The sequence below is a fragment of the Lactuca virosa genome, chromosome 1 (genome assembly GCF_052849685.1).
Source record: "Lactuca virosa cultivar CGN04683 chromosome 1, Lactuca_virosa_CGN04683_v6, whole genome shotgun sequence".
NCBI classification, from domain to species: Eukaryota; Viridiplantae; Streptophyta; class Magnoliopsida; order Asterales; family Asteraceae; genus Lactuca; species Lactuca virosa.
Genome location: NC_136426.1, coordinates 289,836,285 through 289,843,648, shown reverse-complemented (window position 1 = coordinate 289,843,648; position 7,364 = coordinate 289,836,285). Strand labels below are relative to the sequence as shown.

Below are 7,364 nucleotides of genomic sequence, written 5' to 3'. Positions count from 1 at the left end.
AATTGGCCTTAGTTGGTCTTTGTTTTATCCAAAACATCACAACTTACCAATTTCAAATGTACAAGAGTAGGACACTTTTACTCTTACATTTGACAAGTGTTTTAAACCTTTCTTTAAGATATGTCACTCAAGTTACAATCTTGGAGTATGACTCTAAGAATTGTTTTGGAACGAAGTATGACTCATCTTCCTGATCTAACCATTTCAACAATTCATGACTCCTCTTCTTAGTCATAAGAATGCACTAAGATGACCTTTAGAGGACTAATTGTGATATGATTTCTAAATCATTAAGATGATCACAAACATGATACTAAAGTACTCTCCCATCCTTTCAGATTTGAGAAACTTTTATCTTTCTGCCTAATTTGATTCTTCCCATTCGTTCTGCCATACATTGAGACTTTTCCAATGTTTCAGAATTATACTTAAACTTGTAAGTATAACCATATTTACTACACTTTAGTAAATCAAATAGTCTTAACGAGCTTTGTGGTGGACATGACCAGTGCACAAGAATGTGTACTCGATCCCTTTAGTCCTTCACTTGACTCACACATCCATGTGAACAAGTAATTAGTCTTGATTTTCCAATGCTTGAAAGTTCTCATTCATCATACTATTCATCTTTCATGATTCCAAGTTTCGGTCCAATTGAAACTTGGGCGATGAGGAACTTTCCTGATTTGGTAAATTTAGACACTACCACAAATGAAAGAATCAAATCCATTTTCCAATATTGCTGTCAGTGGAATCATATAAGCAACAATTTTCCACAAATGCCATTGTAAGGATACTTCAAATAAATAAAATTAAACAATTTTCTTTTATTTTAAAACTTTGCGGAAAAACTTATCCTTACAATCCACATGGAAAATTGTTGTTATCTATTCCTTAGGAATATATCATAACTTCTTAAGCAACTGCTCAAAATTCTGATGCGATCGAAATCCACCTTCGCGATCAGAATCAACATATACTTCCTTTAAGATTTCTCTCTATTCTTTGATTCTTAAAACATCAACATGTGACCCAGTCACATCATGTAATGAGGATCTCAGAATAGAACTTAACAGAGTTAGATAATGGGCTCTACCTGATGTAGAGTCAAACTTATTGACTTTAACATCCTTAGGTAAATTTGGCAGCTTTGCAATCAACGCCCCTTCCTTTGGCAAAATAAACATATGGACCCTTTGGTAATGGGACTATCTCAGACTTAGCCTTTCTCTTTACCATTTGGTCAACCGGGTTGACTATGGCCAATCCCTTGAGAGAGATTCCGGAGTCAATACGTTTTCTGACAAAGTGAGAGATGAGCTTACAGTACCGTTCTAGATTTGAAATCAGGCATGAAATTTATGAAGTAAGTTCTGAAGAGGAATTTGTACCAATGTAACTATATTGGTTTTAGACTTCATGACACAAGGTGAGTTGTTCAACATAAAACTACAAGAGATGGTTAGATAAAAAGACACATAAAATGATCCTATTCATTCCGAGAGGCAATAGTTCCGAGATGAAATATAATTTTATTTCGGAACTGATTTTCTTTCTGATGTTGCCATCAGAGTGTACATGCTTCTTGAAAGAATTGAGAATCAGGCATCATCATACCCATTTTGTTCAGAAAACTATTGAATTTGGTTTCGTCTAATGCCTTAGTAAAGACATCAGCAATTTCATCGTCAGATGGAATAAAAATAAGTTCAGTGTTACCATTTAAAACATGATCTTTAATGAAATGGTACCGTATATCAATGTGCTTTGTCATAGAGTGCTGAATTGGATTGTGTGAGATGGCAATGACACTTTGCAAGTCAAAATAGATTGGAATTTGTTGAAACCGGTAAGCATAGTCTAAAAGCCGTGATTTCATCCATAGAACTTGAGATGTACAGCTGGCAGCAACAATGCATTCTGCTTCAGCTGTTGAGAGTGCAATGCAATTTTGTTTCTTTGATGACCAGCTAACCAAACGACCACCTAGGAATTGACAACCACCAGATATGCTCGTTCGGTCAAGTTGAAGACCACCATAGTTGGAATCAGAGTATGCTCGAAGAAGAAAACTTTTGTTTGCTGGGTACCAGATTCCGAGATTCTTAGTACCTTTGAGGTATCGGAATATTTGCTTAACAGCCAATAGATGGGACATCTTTGGATTGACTTGAAATCTGGCACATAAACATGTTGAAAACATGATGTCCGGACGACTTTCTGTGAGGTACAGTAGAGATCCAATCAATCCTCTGTACTTCTTTTCATCAACTGCAACACCTGAAGGGTCCGAAAAGATCTTGTATCTAAAACCCATAGGTACCTTAGCCGAGGCACAGGTGTCCGTTGAACATTTCTTGAAAAGTTCCGAGATGTACTTTTCTTGATGAATAAAGATTCCCCTGTTGGTATGTTTAAATTGAAGACATAGGAAGAAGCTTAGTTCATGACTCATACTCATTTGGAATCGATTGATCATTAGTTTGGCAAAATCCGCAACCATTGATGAATCCGTGGATCCAAAAATGATGTCATCCAGATAAATTTGGACAAGCATGAGATGTTTTCCATTTGACCTTCGGAATAAGGTGGGATCGATAATTCCTCTTTGGAAACTTGTAACATCCCGTCTAAAATATAGCGATTAAATAATAAATCGGAACCCCGAGATGTAATTTTTATTATTAATTTATGTTATAATAGCCCAAAATCAAACGATAATTAGTGGAGTGTTGGTTTCCGGAAGCCAAATGACGATGTTTGAATCTCTGGGGGCTTAATATAAAAGAAATTATGGAAGCAGGGGTTAAAAAGTAAATATCAGATTTATTTTGTAAGGATTTTAGGAGGCAGGGTGGGAATGGTAATTTCTGGATTGAATTTGAAGAAAGAAGGACAAGGAGGGACTGAAAGTGCCAAATAGGATTAAGTTTGGAGTAGGAGACGGGACTTAAACTCGTCATCATCCTTGCCTCCCATTCACCCGATAACCCTAAATGCTCTCATCCTCCAGCCGCCACTCTAACCTCACCTATCTCCGGCACCGGCGTCACCCAACTCCACCTTGTTCCGATCGACAAGCGACCTCAAGCGACCACAGGAAGGTCGCCTTCTACTCATTCTCCTTCTCCAATTGTTTTGGCGAGATCGTTCGCCGCCAGTAGCGCCGCTGTGTCGCCATCATGCCTTTCGTTCCCGTTTCGCAGCCGGAGAACCACCAGACGGGGGTTGTGTCGTCGATCTGCCATCAAATCACCACCGGGATGCGTCGTCGCCCTTCCCATCGTGGTTGTTGGACCGCGAACCGGAAGAAACCCGCTGTCATCGGCCGTAGCTGCTTCTGTCGTGACTGATGGGGAAGATCGGCAGTGGGATGTTGAGAGAAGGGAGGGGCTGGCCATCGGCAGTGGGATGTCGAGAGAAGGGAGGGGCTGGCCATTGCCGCCAATAGCCGCTGTGTTGCTCGTTTTCTTGGCCGCCTGCCGCCCAAAGCGGCTGAGAGGGTTGTGTGCTCGGTACTCCATCTCGTTTGGTGTTGTGGATGTGTGCTGATGGATGTGTGTGTTGCTGCTGCCGTCATTTTCCGCCACAGGTGGGTGGCCACATCTGTTTTGGGTATGTAAAGTCGGGTGTTGCTGTGATTATTGTTTTTGGAGCGTATCTGTTGGCCGGAAATTCGAGGAAAACCCCGTTGTCGCCATGCACCATCGTAGGTGTGTGTTTTAGTGGTTGTGTGTGTATTATTAGTATGTGTGTGTTTTTGGATGGTATTGTAAATTGTAACAAATGGAATAATGGACAGAAAGTCAAAACCACCACCGTGAGGTGGTGGCTGCCGCCTCCTGCCACCACCGGCCGCTGTGTCGGCTGGTGGTGTGCTTGTCTTGTTGTGTTTGACTAGTTTGGGGAATGCTTGGCCAAAGTGGGTCCAATAAACCCTAACGGGCTTAATGATATTCTAGTGGGACTAATAGGCCCAATAAAACCCTAAATGACCTAAAAGCCCAACAAATTGATAAATGGGCTAGTAATTGGGTTGGAAACCCTGATTAGGGTTTGGAAAACTCTAATTCCAATAAAACCTTAATTTTTGAGAATTAATCGGGACACACACGAGAATTATTTAATAACTTGAAATATTAAATAATAATCATTGGGAAAAATTAATCTAAAGCAATATTGGACTTAATGGATTAAGTCCTTAGTGGATTAAGTTCTTAATGAGTTAAGTAGGAACATTTAATCCTAATCATCATTTCATGTGAAAACCATAATTTCACATGGGCCTTTCTGTTGGGCTTTAACCCATTATTTGACTTTTTGGTTTTTGTAGTGGGAGTTGGACCTTGGGCTTGGAACCCAATTATTAATTGGGTATTGTTTGATGTTGACAGTTCTGGAATTTGTCAACCAGCAGCTGGAGTTGTATCTGCGGGACTTCAGCAGTGTCAGGTGAGTTATCCTCATTATACTTAAGGGTCTAAGGCACCAAGACCGGCCCTTTTGATTGTAATCTGGTTATGTATCCTAGTATGATCTGTTAGAACGGTATCCTGGCAGATAGGATGGTATTATGTGCTATGTGGTATGATTCGTTAGGTCAATATCCTGGTAAATAGGATATTATATGTTGCTATGATCTGTTAGATCAGTATCCTAGTAGATAGGAGGTGCTATGCTGTTATGATCTGTTAGATCGATTTGTCTGCTTATAGACTGTTATGTGATTATCTGTTATATATGTGCACATGTTTTTTTGACGGTTGAGGCTTATCTGCTTTGTGCGAAAGCCAATAGACCTGGGCATTCCAACCTGTTGGTTGTGGGCCGTGAGTATTCCATCCCGAGGATGATTGGACTCATAGTATGTGGGCATTCCAACCTGTTGGTTGTGGGCCTGGGGTATTCCAACCTGAAGGTTGATTGGACCCATAGTGTGTGGTATTCCAACCTGTTGGTTGAGGGCCTGGGGTATTCCAACCTGATGGTTGATTGGACCCATAGTGTGTGTGGCATTCCAACCTGTTGGTTGAGGGCCTGGGGTATTCCAACCTGATGGTTGATTGGAGCCATAGTGTGTTGGCATTCCAACCTGTTGGTTGAGGGCCTGGGGTATTCCAACCTGATGGTTGATTGGACCCATAGTGTGTGTGACATTCCAACCTGTTGGTTGAGGGCCTGGGGTATTCCAACCTGATGGTTGATTGGAGGCATAGTGTGTTGGCATTCCAACCTGTTGGTTGAGGGCCTGGGGTATTCCAACCTGATGGTTGATTGGACCCATAGTGTGTGGCATTCCAACCTGTTGGTTAAGGGCCTGGGGTATTCCAACCTGATGGTTGATTGGACCCTTAGTGTGTATGGCGTTCCAACCTATTGGTTGAGGGCCTGGGGTATTCCAACCTGATGGTTGATTGGACCCATAGTGTGTTGGCATTCCAACATGTTGGTTGAGGGCCTGGGGTATTCCAATCCGATGGTTGATTGGACCCATAGTATGTTGTTTATGATTATATGTGTATTGTTGTCGGTATGAGTATTTTGGGGGAACTCACTAAGCTTCGTGCTTACAATTTCAATTTATTGTTTCAGGTACTTCAGATGACTTGTCAAGGCGAAGGCGTGACCGTACACATCCTCGTGTTTTGGACTTATGGATTCTGGGATACTCTGATATTAAACTATTTTGAAAACATTTTATAATAACTAATGGCTTTTGGGTCTTGAAAAAGTTTTAAATTGGCTTGATTTTTATAGGTGTTACAAGTTGGTATTAGAGCATTGGTTTGAGTGAATTGGACGAACATTCCTGTGAATCCAGTCTCAAATCAAGGAAAGATTTTCAAAATAACTTCTAAAATGGTTTTCAAATTAAGTAAAGGAGGATGCAAAGTGTTCGATCAGCCGGAGCCAGTAAGTAGACCCCAAAATACCATACAGTTATTTGATTATGCGATATGTTAGAGCAACATGCTAGTGCTAGGTTAGGGATCTTCAGGAATTGCATGATAAAATTGCATGATTACATGATGCCTACTAGCCTAGAGTTTCCTTTATATGAGATTGACATCATTACTGTAGTTGCTTAGTGTATGCATCACGGTTATACATAATTAAGATCTTATAGCCTGAGAATGTTTGATTTGGCCTTATGTTCTGTTCTTGTTTGATTGGGAGCTTAGGGTAGGATTAGATATTCTAAAGTCTATAGGGTCCAGCGTTATGTATGGCTAGCATACACTAGTACTGCAGGGTTGGTGGAAGTTTCATGGATGGGTGGGTCGTGTGAGGCCGGGAGGCCAGTTATGAGATAGTTAGCATTCCTCTAGGAGTGACGATTGAGCGATCGCTATATTTATGTATATTGTTAGGGTTTTGTGATGATACTTGAGACAAATATTGGTAGGTGTGGAAGGTAGTATGGGCTCGTACTACTGAAAGCACAGGACCCATACGCGTAGCAAGGAAGTCACAATCCCTAGGGTTGGGTAGGGAGTTGGTCCCCTATCATTATATGGATTATCAGAGATCTTTCTAGTGTCTTACCAGAATGGTGATTACGAGACGTCTTGAGACCAGATCCAGGTTAGGATCGGGAGCTGGCAGCCAGGGTAGGCCAGCATTGTCAGAGGACCGTGTCAGGGAGATCATCCAGGAAGGGGTGATCGAGTTGTTCGGGAACAGTTTCCGGAGATGTTTGGGTCTATTAAGACTGACATGGTCAAGTATTTCGACGAGCGCTATGCAGCCATTGTCAAGACGGTTGTCGCGGTAGCTATAGCAGCTGTAACGACGGCAAGGGGAGTAGCTGGTCGAGCTTTCGAGTATCGGGATTTGTTTCGGGGACGTATCCTGATGAGCAGGGAGCTGCAGATACTTGGGATCAGGGAGGTGTTCCGTACTCGTACATTCCACGGGTTGAGCGGGAGAAGTTGTCATAGGAATTATTGGATTTGGGGCTTCGGGGGTTTTGTCCGAGGCCGGGATTCGAGTCGCAAGGACTCCGGAAGGGAGTGATGATTCTGTTCCGCTGGGGTTTTGCTGCTGGAAGTAAAATGGTTAATTGATGGATTGAGATGTTGTTTTCTAGGACAAGGAATGTTCCCTTTCAGTTTAGGAGCTCGAAGGATTGAGAAGGCTTGTGACCCCAGGATCAGGTGTGTTCTAGCTCGGGGTCAGTTGGTCGTCGGGATTGGCGACAGTAGTTTAGCGCTGGTGAGCGCGGGTGAGCCGATGTGGCATAAGTATTTAATGAGGTCCGGCTCGCCTTCGATCTCTTGTATCGGGCGGTAAAGATTGATTGTGCGATCTATTGCAATTTTGGGATTGTAGATTATGTCTTGGGAGTAGTTGTAGCCCGGGTT

At 42.1% G+C, this 7,364-nt stretch overlaps 1 long non-coding RNA gene across 1 annotated transcript; it reads left to right on the top strand.

Moving 5' to 3' along the window:
* The first annotated feature begins 2,991 nt into the window (after positions 1 to 2,991).
* LOC145109578 (uncharacterized) lies at positions 2,992 to 5,911 on the top strand. Its single transcript, XR_013709085.1, has 3 exons — positions 2,992 to 3,713; positions 4,334 to 4,452; positions 5,593 to 5,911. It is a non-coding gene; the product is annotated as an uncharacterized LOC145109578 (long non-coding RNA).
* The last annotated feature ends 1,453 nt before the right edge of the window (positions 5,912 to 7,364 follow it).